The sequence below is a fragment of the Rhynchophorus ferrugineus genome, unplaced genomic scaffold (genome assembly GCF_030347505.1).
Source record: "Rhynchophorus ferrugineus isolate W39M unplaced genomic scaffold, kcgeb_rfMv2 rfM6, whole genome shotgun sequence".
Classification (NCBI taxonomy): domain Eukaryota; kingdom Metazoa; phylum Arthropoda; class Insecta; order Coleoptera; family Curculionidae; genus Rhynchophorus; species Rhynchophorus ferrugineus.
Window position 1 is genome coordinate 9,706,774 of NW_027472585.1, and position 13,826 is coordinate 9,720,599.

Sequence of the window (13,826 nt, forward strand, 5' to 3'; positions counted from 1 at the left end):
TCGCAAAACAATCGAAACAGCCGATAGTTAAAAAAACTAGCAACTACTAGTAATTACTATTTTCCTGTATAAACTGTGAGAGAGGCAAGGACGGAGATAATTGCTTGGAGCAGTTAATTTTATATGTGCTTACATTTACCAACGGTAGTATAAGCAAGACGGAGATGTATATATTCCTGCACGTACTAACTTTAAAAAAGAAAAGGAAAAATAATTAGTGAATACTATTAAAAATCAATTAATAATTTCATTTTAAACGATGCGAAATTACTTTCTGTGGATGTTCTGTGGATCGGTAAAAAGGAATAGAATTTTTCTATGGAGTGGAATAATATCCCACAATTGTTTTATCGTATTTTAGTATGTTAATTGCTATTTTTAAATAAAATTCTATAATAATATAGACAATACAATAGAATTTAACCAAAACCTAAAAACTATAGATGTACAATAATAATAAATACTAAATAAAAATTAAACATATACCTAATCATAGAAAAAAAAAATCCATGACATAATTAGAAATGATCGCAGAATAACTACTAGAGCTTTTTTAAATAAATTAAATGCTTTATTTATTATTCCACGGCAATACTTTTTAACAAAAATCGAGAGAGTAATCGAAATATTAATATTCGGTCCAAGTTCTGTGAACACACAAGTGGAGACACTCTTACCCTGTCCGCAAGCACATATATAACGAAATCTCGAGCAGCGGCCTTGGCTGTGCATTTGTGGTGGACAACTGGACATTCTGTTTTAAGCTCCTTGAACAGGGTTCAGCATAGACCGCTGAACTCTTTGCGATATTCAAAGCTTAATCCTCATCACAACACATCCTTCAAAGAATGGCTAATCCTGACCTGACCAGAAATCCTGACCAACTCCGGAAATGCTCTCGAATGCTCCCTGGAACAGAAGTTCAACCATCCCTGGCCACCACTCACTGTCAATCATCCGTACCCTCTATCCGAATGGGACCAAGACAACTTTACTCTGGATCCCTTCTCACGTTGGTATACCGGGAAATGAGTGCGCGGACAGTGCGTCTAAATCGGTAGCCTATTCTCCCCTCCCCATCAGGGATGTTTGTATCCATACTGACCTTATCCCATTTGTTTCTTGTTTCATAAATAACGAGGTATAACGTCGGTAGACCCAGGAGAACAACAAGGAACAGCAGGCAGAAATGTACCGATTTTCGCCTCTCAGTACGTCTGAAGAATGACTAGGTGCAATATCAAAGAGTAACATTGTTGAAAGGTTCTATTAGAAACCCTTTTACCTACAAATTAAATACATATGTATCTTTAATTTATAAATAGAACATTTGCGATTACAAAATACATCAGGAATATACTGTTTATCATCATAATCATAATCAACAGGTGTATTAAAGTTTTTAAATGAGCGCGATTTTTTATTTTATTTTGTGTGAACCTTTAATGCTAATTAGACTAACCCTCATATGAATTAAAGTTTAATTGGGGAAATACATTTAAGTACTTGTAAATCAATACAATTACAAATGACAAGTAGTAATAAACTACTATATGTAAATAAAGTATTTTATAAATAAGCAACATAACAATAATGTATGTAAATTTATTTTGACAACAACTTAGCAATTATCAATGATAAAAGTGCTAGGCTTTCACTTCATTAAAGTCGAACCTTTTAATCTCTTTCGCGACACATGTGGGACATATTCAGTCCTTTTGAACAGCATGCCATCGCTTATGACCAGAAATTAATGAAAATGTCAGTCAGTCAGTTAATATTTCATCAAGCTTTTAAATATTCGACAGTTTTCGTTATTTGGGTCTTATTAATTTCATTCAGACATCACTGTGTTGAGTCGTTGATTTAATATCAGAAGAATATAATGTTTTATTCAGTGTATTAAAAAATTATTGGGAGTGCAGTAGATTATCGTGAATTTTACAAGAAAGAATCATACTAGCAAAGCAACCGTATAACAGATATAAAATGGGATGGGATGGGATGCATTCGGATCACTTTAGGAAAATACAGCTGATAAATTATTTGAACAAAATATTGCGTATTTGATGAAGTGTCATTTGTTTTGACCTCAGTATTTTACCAGATCAGATAGTGAAATTGTTTGAATTGCTGTCTCCAAGATGTCGGAATAGTGTTACTAGTCGTTGGCGACTAATTTACAATATGTCTTTACAGTGAATTGAAACTAGGTACTTATTTATCTAAGAATCTCTTTGCTTAGCCTACTAAAACAATCTTGTAGCACTTTTCAGTGTTTTTACAATTTTCTTTATACTATACAACTACACAAGATCACACGTATTGATTATCTTGAGTCTGCGACTTGTGTTATTGTTATAGTACAGTGTTATCCAAGAGTTGTTACTTCAACGTTAACATGGGAGTGGAGTTTTTCTTCGTGTCTTGTTCCAAATATAACAATTTGTTCTATGATAGCTCTAATCCGAAATTTAGTATGTAAGTAATTGTATTTCCTAAGCCTTTATTCTGAAATACCTGTATTATATTGATATTACTTCTTGCAAAACCTGAATTTCATGGGTCATTTCATAAGATATAGACTCTTTAGCAAACATCAAGACTATTGACCATGAAATGAGATTATATGAATGTGCACATGTGCAGAACCGAATATATATTTTTCTATATAGTGTATGCTCCAAAAGTGCCGTTATGTAATTGAGCTTTCATGAATGTTCCCCAATTTCATATTCTTGCGCATGGTCAAATATATTTCAATGCCAGGGATTCTGAGCATAAAAATGAATAACAATATGAATTGTCAGTGAAACTTTATAATTTAGTAACACTACTCTGTAAATTGTTGTATGTTAAACTTGTTTGAAGATTATATATAGTATAGGAAAGAATGAAAAACGATCATACATCTATATGTTTACATTTATATGTTAAATAATATTTAAAGTAAATTAATAATAAGTTTTTGGGTATAAAATCATTTCACATTTTATAGCTGACGCAGTCGGTACTATTCCTCCTTTTGAATCAATTAATCAAAATCAAATTAGTTATAGCTGTAAGGACAGGAAAGGTAGATTGCAGGTGCTCGACGATCCCCGGCCGTTATTTATTCGAATGATTGACAATTCACAGTTGACAACACTGATGCTAGAAGAAACTCCGAGTAAAGTTGAGTTTTTTTTGGTTTTTTTTTGCCCGATTTAGCAACTGAAAAGGTTCCCTTACCCATGTTAACTCAAACTCAAAACTCTTCTCATGTTAGAAGAGAAGAGTGTTCGTGAAGGGGGTTATGAGAATATTAGGCGGCTTGGATAGCCACTTTTGGGGGTAATCTTAGGGATTATCGGATTGGGAACGTCTCCGATAGGGATCTGATGTGGGAATTTTTGGAGAGAGCTCAAGTTGCATGGAGTTTCTTGTATAAGGAGAAAACGAACCGTCTTATTTCTGGTGTATCGGTTTCCCGATGAAATTGGCTATTTCTGACGAACCATGACATGTTCAGAGTTTGCCTGCGAAGTTTATTTTGCATTATCTGAAGCTTTTCCTCTAATTCCGGCCTGACAAATCGATACCAAGTGTTAGATCCATATAACATGATAGATCTGATAAGTAACTTGTAAAGCAAAACTTTAATCATCGGAGACAATTTACTTTTCCTGCAGATATGCAGATGTTAGCATAGCGTTATGCAGATGTGGCGACACCGTAGCCTTTGGAGATTACTTTATTTGTCTTTGTTGACCATAGGAATCTAAGTTCAAAGATGAGGCCGAGATATGTGGCTTTTCGTCGCCATTGATTGATATTGATTGATTAATGTTTCTTCATTCCTGCTCTGACTGATTTAGGAGAGACCGTTGAGTATCTGTGTCAAGTTATTTATAGGTCAAGCTCGATCCCAGGGTCCTTGATTGAGGCCGAGATTTGGATTTTTACATAATTCTGTGAAAACCTTTTGACTCCTGGGATATGCCATACTGTTTGCAAAGACTAATTCAGATTGTTGTTATCGCTATTTGTTCTGATTTGTTCTAGATGGAGGCTCAATGACACATACCATATATATATATATATATATATATATATATATATATATATATATATATATATATATATATATATATATATAAATATATCTGGTTTTATAATGATTACACATTCGCACAAAAAAAGAATACGAATCCGAGATAAACGCTGCTTCCGATGGTCATGAAGCCCGGCCCGAAATAAAAAAACCGAAAAGCATTGACTGATCTGGTCTTGTTCCGACTTAATATTCAATCGTGGTCCGTCGATGGCCCGTTTCGTTTGCGGTAGCAGCTCTTTTTTCGTCGGACAACCGTTAAAAAGACGTTTTTTTTTCTCTCTCCCTCTCTCTCACTCTCGGCCCGGTGCCGGCCACTCCGGTACTTCGTTGAAAATGTCGCTCGCGGGCCCACCACGAACGGCTCCATCCAGGAAATGGTGTCGTGGTTGGTGCTGTTGTTGTTGTTGCTCTCCGGGCCGGTCGGGTTCTATTTTTGACTTTGCCGCTCGCGGTACTGCCTCGCGTCGGCCGCGATCGTCGGTCCGCACGAAAAAACTCGTTCGGAAAGGGTCAATGGCATTTCCGATCGTCGAATTTACGCATCCGTACGGATTGAATGGGCGATCTCGAACGAATGCACGGTTGCCAAATAATTAGTTTCTTCCTTAATCATTTTTTTTTCGCCAGTCAGCGTTATTTTTAAATGAATAAATCGTCAATGAGGCACTGACGCATTTAAAAGTCGAATTCATCATTTACCAGGTAAACCGGAAAGTCATTACCGGGTTTTCTAACTGATATCACTAGGTTTAAGTATGCTGTACATCCACGCTGGATTCCAAGATTGACAACGCTAGGGGATTGGTAACATTGGTTTCTCTCTTTTTCATTCTTACATTTTTAGTTCTTAAGCACTACTATACACCTACGTAGCTCGAATTATTGTAGAGATGATTTCGGTGTGCCAGACAAAGAATATTCTGGCAGACCGAAAAAGTTTGAAGCTGCGAGACTACAAGAGTTATTGGATCAAGACCCAACCGAAAATCAAAAACAATTAGTAACCAATCGAATGACAGGCAAATGGAAAAGCGAAAAATCGTCTGGGAAATGTTGTTTCAAAGGTATAACCGGAAGTCATTTTGGGCGACGAAAAGTGGATTTATTTTGAAAACCCTAAACGTTAAAAAAATGTCTATCACCCGGCAAAGCCGGCCGATCGACTCCAAGGCCAAATCGTTTTGATCGCTGGCGTTTTTTTTTCTCTCTCGAAGAACTACACCTGTTAAAATTAAGCTCCAATTTTAAGAGGGTAAGTTTTAAGCGGTTTATTAACAATAACTAAAAATTAATAGAGCACTTTATAGGTTTTATATATCAAAAAAATCGATATTATTGATATCGAATTACCATCATATACTACTGCTAGATATATTAACGCCAAAGATATCCTTCTCGAACTATGTGGTTTAGTTCAAAATAATTCTGTTTCACTTAGAAACAAAATTTGTGTACATTAAAATGTTTTTATAAACGTTGAAACAACTCTAACTTCAAAGTTTCAACAAGTATATACAATATGCTTAAGGAACAGTGTATTTTATTCATTAACATCTGATATTTTTCTTCTACTGATCACGCAGTATCAATGTAAACAGCTGTTAAATGACCTAACTTAACTGTAAGACTAGATGTTTTTGACATTCCTCTATACAAATTGACGAGTTTCTATTTAGTCTTATTAAGTTATTCAATATATAGACAGACGTTAATTATAGAATGCTCTAAAACTATGTTCTCGTTATTTCATTTGGAGGAAATCTTCTACCGAAGCCTATCAAAGACTTCTAGAAACCTCTGGTGATGCTGCTTCATCTCAGTTCCATACCCTAATTGCTAATTTTGATGCTAAGAAGCCAGAAGTGATGGTTTTGATATGCAGACTAAGACAATTCTAGAGGACCAATAAGCCAAAATAACAAAAAAAAAACAATTATTGGACGAAAACCGAGCTCAAACGCTTCATCATCACGGATTCATTGCTTGGTGAGAAATAAAAACAAAACAATACATTTCTTTAACGTATTTTAAGTGGCGATGAAAAGAGTATAATCCAAACCGCAAAATGTTATGGATTTGCTATGTCACCAGGTTTTAAGAGTCATGCAAAAAGCTGTAGAAAATAATATTTAAATGTGAAAAAATATTTTGATTAATATATATTGTACCAATTTTCCTCAATAAATAGCCTTTTAAATAAAAAAAATAGTTTGTTGTCTTTTGGGGTTTTGAATCAAGGCAACTCCAAATGATGAGTTTACTCGCATTACAGAAACCTTCAAAATGGCTTAGTCAAAACAACAAGTAAATAATAACACATTTTAAAATATATAAGAATTCCAACAAGGAAAAAGGCTTCTATAGAAGGAAAACCAATTTCCAGTTTTGTTGGAAAAAAGAAACACATGATTTACAATGGATAGCTATAATTTATTTATTTAAAGTGTTGACCATTCGATTTTATACATTTTGCCCATTTATGAGATCAAAAGAATATTTTCTTTTTGAGCTAAGCCATTCATTCAATCAGCCAAGTACCTTGCAATAGTGTGCCCCATATATTCCAAAAGATGGCGGACGGGTGGAGCTAAGTCTGGAGAGTACGAAGGGTGCTATGAAACTTCCTATCCAAATGATTTCAATACTTCTTTAACTAGTTTTGATATATGAGACATGTTGCAAAATCACCTTATCATGCCCTTGAGCATATTGTGGACATTTTTCTATCAATGCATAATTTAAACTGATCATTTTTTATTGGCAGTGATCAGAATTAACTATTTCTCCAGGTTTTATAGTTCATCATCTACGACAAAAACCTGATCCCACCAGGTACAGAGCATGGTTTTACGAGTGAAGTGATTTGGCCTTGCAGTAGATGAACCGGCTTCCACAGATAACAATAATGATTTTTTCCTTTCCTTTCTTGGAAATGACACCTTCGAAAGGGCATTTCACAGGCCATTTTTCGATTTTCCAATCACCCAATAACTCCTACAATTCCATATCTTCAAATATTTTCGGACAGGATGTTCTTTGCCTTGAACGTTGAATTCACGACATTTTCGTTGATGTAACCACGTTTGATATGTTCTTATGAGTGGAGCGTGCTCAACGGAAATCTATATCAACAAACGATAAATTTCAGCGACTTTTTTCTTTCGATTTAACAAAAAAAAGTAAAGAATTCTGCGAGTGCTCATTTTCAGGCACAAAACTCGACATTTTCAAAAAATTATAAACTCTGTAAAAAAATCATACATCAATATATATACCTATTTATTTATCAAATGATTCTTCGTCAAAATGCATTCCTTTAAACTCACATGCATCTGCTGCAGATGGGAAAAGTGAAATCACACTAGCATTTAAACAATACCGAAAAAAAAAAAGAATCGTCAAGGATCTCAAGGTTTAATATTAGTCGAGATATTAATTGCTCCTATGGCAGCTACGAGCGTTTTCACCCACAGCAGCTGCTTTTTTCGCCGCATTTCCATTTCGGTTCCGACTTAGTGCCACCTTATTTGAAACCGAATCTTTTTTGTCCTTACCGATAGAGAGGGGAAAGCTGAGTTTTATAACGTCGCCAGAGATGAGTTGATTTTCTGCCATATTTTCTATTTAGTGAGAGTTGAAAGTGCATCGAATAGGAAATGAAAAATGGCCGAAGTTTATTGTTGTCGTATTACTCACGATTTCATTATTACTTCATCCTCTGTACTGTCATCAGATCATGTTCAAGCTGTACAATTCGTATCAGGGCTCCTGAATTCATTTCGAATGATTTAAGTACCGTCTGACGTCAGTTACTACTGTTTCTCGTTTCTCTACCAATATCAGAATACAATGTCAGAAAAGCAGCAGAGCATCTCCTTGAAATACTGTGGATTTAGTAAAATATCAAAATTTTATTAAAGAAAACAAAAGGTTTGTAGAAAAGTTTATGTACCCAATTTCGGCAGGATTATTCTTCAGCATCTCCACACCGTACGCCAGCCAAACCATGTTGCATCAATCTGAACAAGTATTAATTAGAAGACGCTTAGTCTGGTTAGTACAGTGGGTATGGTACGACAGCCCATTCTGTTCCAGCTTGTGTCTCAACGTTATCATGCAAGAGGATGACTTTGCATCTGCCATTCGCTATTGCTCATCGTTTGCGCTACATTACGTCGTTCAATGTATACAATATTTGTCCACAATTACAATTTCATTCGATTTTAATAGTTCAGAATATACTACACATAATGATCCTACCATATGCGCGACAACAGTTTATGGCCATGGATATTCCGCTGCTATGTTAATATGGATGGCTCATCTGAACTAACACATGATATTGTGCACTTAAGATTGTCGTAGTACATCGACTTTTCTTAGCTAGTTATAATACGCCAGAGACAGCTCTTCCTCTATTGCCTGGTAAGCAATAAAACCGTTGTTGGATGTTGAAAGGGCATTTTCATTTAATTCGTATGCAAAGTCGGCCATTTCTCCCCATTTGAATATTCCCCAATGCAAATGAATGCTTGGAGTCAGTTGATGAATAAACTACTAAGCTATTATTGCGATTCATTATTGTTGAAATTTTTTGGTTGTTCAGGCCGTTTCTTGTCATTGGCACCAAAAGTACAGTTCTAAATCGTTGAAACCAAAACCGATAGTAGACAAGGATCATCGTAAGTTTTTAAAAGTGTCTTATAGGCTTGGGCAGCAATTTTAACGACACATCATAACTAAATATTATTACATGGAAAACTATTATTTTATGAAGATAAATGTCAAAGCCACTCAATAATAGTTTGTTCGCGTTGTTTCATTATACTTCACATTTTCAGAAACAACAAAATAGCTCAATTATCAAACGAAGGAATTGAGTGAGAGGGACAAAGTTTGGTGCATACAGCGCGTAACTTATAATGTCCAAATGATTATCATTTCTATAAATTTTGATGTCATATAATAAATCAATTTTTAAGAATGTGATAGATAAGAAAGAAAAAAAGCATTTCTTCTAAATATATAATATCAAATTCTAAATAATTTTATTTCAAATTCAAAGATCAATAATTATTATTTAATTAATATATTGTTACTAGTCGTTTCCGTCTAACCTACAATTTGTCTTTACGATAACTTAAATCTAGGTATTTAACTAGGAGGACCCATCGGCCCTATCTCAGTCTCTGGTGAAGTAATGTCTTATACATGTCACTGCTGATTTTTTTAATATATGCACCTCACTACACAACACTACACAAGATCAGATGGTTTGATTCTTTTGAGTCTGTGTTCTGTTCTGGTGGTATCCAATAGTTGCCAATAACACTTCAATATTCGTGTGAGAATGGAGTTTTTCCTCATGCCCCCTTGCAATTCTATTGATTTCTTGATTGACTGTGGGTATCTGAAGGTCTCGAAGTAGGTAATCAGTCCTATAGTATTTGGGTGCACCCACAATACATCTCAGGACTTTGCTCTGAAAAATTTGTATTTTATTTATGTTACTCTTTGCAGAACATCCCCATAATTGAACTCCGTATGTCCATATAGGTTTCAGTAATTGCTTATATAATAGTAATTTATTATATACTGATAATTGTGATTTTCTTCCAATTAGCCAGTACATTTTCCTATATTTCAATTCCAGTTCTTTTCTTTTCTTGTTTATATTTTCCTTGCAGCAAAGTTTTGCATCAAGATTCATTCCGAGATATTTAGCGTTGTTGCTATATGGAATGATAGTATTATTTAATGTTATGGGTGCTTGTACGGTCTGTTTCTAGGTGAACTGCATATGTACATATTTACTTTTATTAATTCTTATTTTCCAAGCTTGTGTCCAATTATTTATATTGTCACTTGCCTGTTGTAATTTTCGTGACGTTTCTTCACTATTGTCTCCGACAGCTATAATCGCAGTATCATCAACAAATGTAACCATCGTAATATTTTCCGTTTGTGGTATATCACAAGTGTAGAGTAGATAAAGCATTGGTCCCAGTACATTTCCTTGTGGTACACCTGCTCTAGCCTCTCTAATTGTAGAGTAAGATTCTTCTTGTTTGACTCTAAACATTCTGGTTGTAATGTATGACTTTAATAGTTCGGTGTGTTGTTTTGGTAGCATTTTCTGTAGTTTAGGAATAAGGCTTTCATGCCAAACCTTATCGAAAGCTTATGCTACATCTAAAAATATAGCTGAGCATACTTTTTTACTTTCGTAAGCTTTTTCAATAACATCTGTAATTCTGTGGACCTGGTCAATTATTGAGTGCTTGTTATTAAACCCAAACTAATGTATTATTATTAGGGTTTTTCTCTCTATGATTGGTTTAATTCTTTTCAACAAGAGTTTTTCAAAAATCTTAGATATTACTGGCAGCAGTGATATAGGTCTATAGACTTTTATTTCGTTTGCTGATCCATAATTAATGATGAGAAATCAGCTTGATCCCGAACATACACCCCTATTTTTTTATTTCTTGATAATCCCAAAATAAAGACCAGGAAAAGCGCGATCAAGCTATCCTCAGTTAGTGTTTTCTCCTCGACAAATCCCTACCAGTGATGTTTCGACACGAAATCATCGAGTCATAATAAAAATGAAAGCCTATAAATCCGTGAAAATGTTCAGCTTAAACTTACCCTCTTAACTGGAATTATTTGTCGGTAATATACAACCGACAGAATGAATCTGACTACCAATTTGATAGAAGAATATCTGGGATACATTTAAACTCAGGCAGTAGGTATAAGGATATTGCGCTGATCATAGAGATTTCGTAGTTAGATTCTCATAGTTTTTATGATAACAAATATAAAATTTACTATACCCTTTTTATTGAATGTAATATATGTAGAAAAATGACTTGCAAGTTATTAAGAATAGTATCTTCTATAGTGCATAATTTATGTACACATCCTTTAATCTACAAAATATTTTAAAAAGCGAATTCTTTTTTTTTTAATGTCTCTTTTTTTTTTAATGATTGTTGTTGTTTTCATTTGATTATTAATTTGATATTTAAATAATAATTATTAATATTATTAATTATATGATAAATTATTATTAATAATTAATTTAATTTATAAACAATTATATTTATAGTTATATTTATTATTAATTTATTATTTTATTTATTAATAATTTATTGTTATTTATTATTAACTAGCGAACCGCCCCGGCTTCGTACGGGTGCAATGCTGATACTAAATTAAATACACTACAGAAAAAATATGAACGTTGTATATAAAAACATAGCGGCCCGCTCCGACTTTGCACGGGCATAAAATATATATGCCTATGTCACTCAATGAAAACATGATTAAAATCGATCCAGTATTTCTGGTTCATTCATTACTGCCCTTGGCCTGCACGCATTAAATTTGGGGTAAAACAATTCCTCTTCCCTATACTTACTATGAAGATTTCCTGCTATCTTTGGAATATTTAAATTCATACAATTTTTATTACATTACACATTTTTAAACGCAAATTTTAAATTTGTAATATCTCCGAAAATATTTGTTTAATTTACATGCTGTAAGGAACCATATTGATCTATATTAATTGCACACTGTATTTAAGGTACTTAATTCGATAAGGATTAATGCCGTATTGCTTAAAATAGCTTCGTAAATAAGCCATTTTCTCACGTAAAAAGTAAACAATAAAAATGGTTAATGTGGGTTATCCCTAAAAGATAAACATATACCATCGCGGACTTTTTTGTAGACCTTTTTATGGTGTACAATACTGTAGTACATTAATTTGATCTAACTCGTAGGGTTAGGCAGCGTTTTTGCTAATTGCTAAATAAGCCTAAAAAAATAGGTTAATTTACGACATCACGTTAGAAACCTCTAAAATTAGTAATGTTGCCTTAGTATATTATGCATGTATTATACATATAAACCTTCCTCTTGAATCAATCTATCTATTGAAAAAAAAGCGCATCAAAATCCGTTGCGTAGTTTTAAAGATTTAAGCGCACATAGGGATATAGGGAACTAATATATAGAAAAAGATACAGAAAAGGCGACTTTGTTTTATACTATGTAGTGATAAACAAATAATCAAATAGAAGCGTAATTCAAATAATTCCGCCATCGACCTGCGATACGATGTATTATCTTGTTGAAATAGTTTTTTTCATTTAAATTGTCCATCAAAATTTGTATTTATTGAGCTCTATACACAATATTTACTATTCTTTGTCTTATTCGCCTGTTTTGTTAACCAATTTCTCTGTTTTTGTTTGCTCTAAAAGGCTTTTACTGACAGTATCTATTCTGCTGAGAATATTTGTGATTTAGGTAGATAGACCTGGATTTAGAGTTAGAGGACTTATTCGCATGTAATTACCTTTTCTTTGGATCACATACCACACCTGTATCAATTTCTTTTTCTTTTCAATTTTTCTTTTGCTATTGCTTTGATTTGGTTTCAGGAAACTCAGTGAAATAAAATAAGCTTTGTTCTGCAATATACTTAGATGTTGCTCAAGATTTCGATAAAGTTTGACATAAGGCTATAAATCATTAGATAAAAGGGCTTCTTACTAGCCAATACTAAAAAAATTATAGTGTCATATATAACAGACCGATGCGGTAAGATGCCTATTCTTATTTGAGGAAAATAAAAGCAGGTGTGTTACAGGGAGCAAAGACACCACTTTGAAGAATATATGCGCTGACTGTAGAGATTATTCTCATAGTTTTTATAATTACAAATATAAAATTTACTATATCCTTTTTATTGAATTTAATAAATGTAGAAAAATGACTTGCAAAATATGAAAAATAGTTTCTTCTGTATCTTATGTACAATGCATTTACATATAGTTGACTACTAAGTAAGACATCCTTTAATCTCCAAAATATTTTCAAAAACAAATTCTTTGTTTTTTAATGATTCTTGTTGCTTTCATTTAATTATTAATTTGATATTTAAATAATAATTATTAATATTAATAGTTATATAATAAATTATTATTAATAATTAATTTATTGAACACACAATATTCACTACTCTTTCACTTATTCGCCTGTTTTGCAAACCAATTTATCTGTTTTTGTTTGCTTCACAGGGCTTTTACTGACTGTGTCTGGTCTGCTGAGAATATTTCTGATTTAGGTAGATAGAGCTGGATCCACATTTCTCACATTTTGATAGCAATCTCTTTCATTTTCCTTTAATAAATCCGAACAAAGGCTTAGGTTTTGTTCACCCTATACAAAAGCCGTATTAAATTCATCAACTTACACAAGTTCGTTAATATTTTTATTCCTTTAAACTATTAGCTCTCCTATAACTTTTCTACATTTGTACAGGCAATAAGTATATGATGTATAAGATGTATCACATGATCATAGACTGCTTCAAAAAGTATTTTTCAACATCAAAAAAGATGTTTCAGCAAAATATCCCTTTCTTACCACCTATGTGCGTATGTAACTTACTAAGTATTATATAATTACTTGAATTTTACTTTTACTTGAATATTACATTTTTCCATCAATTTCTACAATGTATTTTAATCAAGGTCATTAATGAGATTATATTTTTTAAATATGGGACAGTGACAAATTGTTTTTATCCCAAACATTTTATATCCAAATAGTGAATATTTCATAATTTTTTTTCATAGAGCAATAAACTAAACAACCTAATGATTACATAAGAATTAATATATAAATTTAAAAATATTGAAAATTATAACAA

General features: G+C 33.0%; 1 protein-coding gene across 1 annotated transcript in view; it reads right to left on the reverse strand.

Annotated features, from left to right (window-relative positions):
* The window catches only part of Shrm (Shroom), a 536,569-nt gene that overhangs the window by 451,252 nt on the left and 71,491 nt on the right, over window positions 1-13,826 (reverse strand). The window lies entirely within an intron of this gene.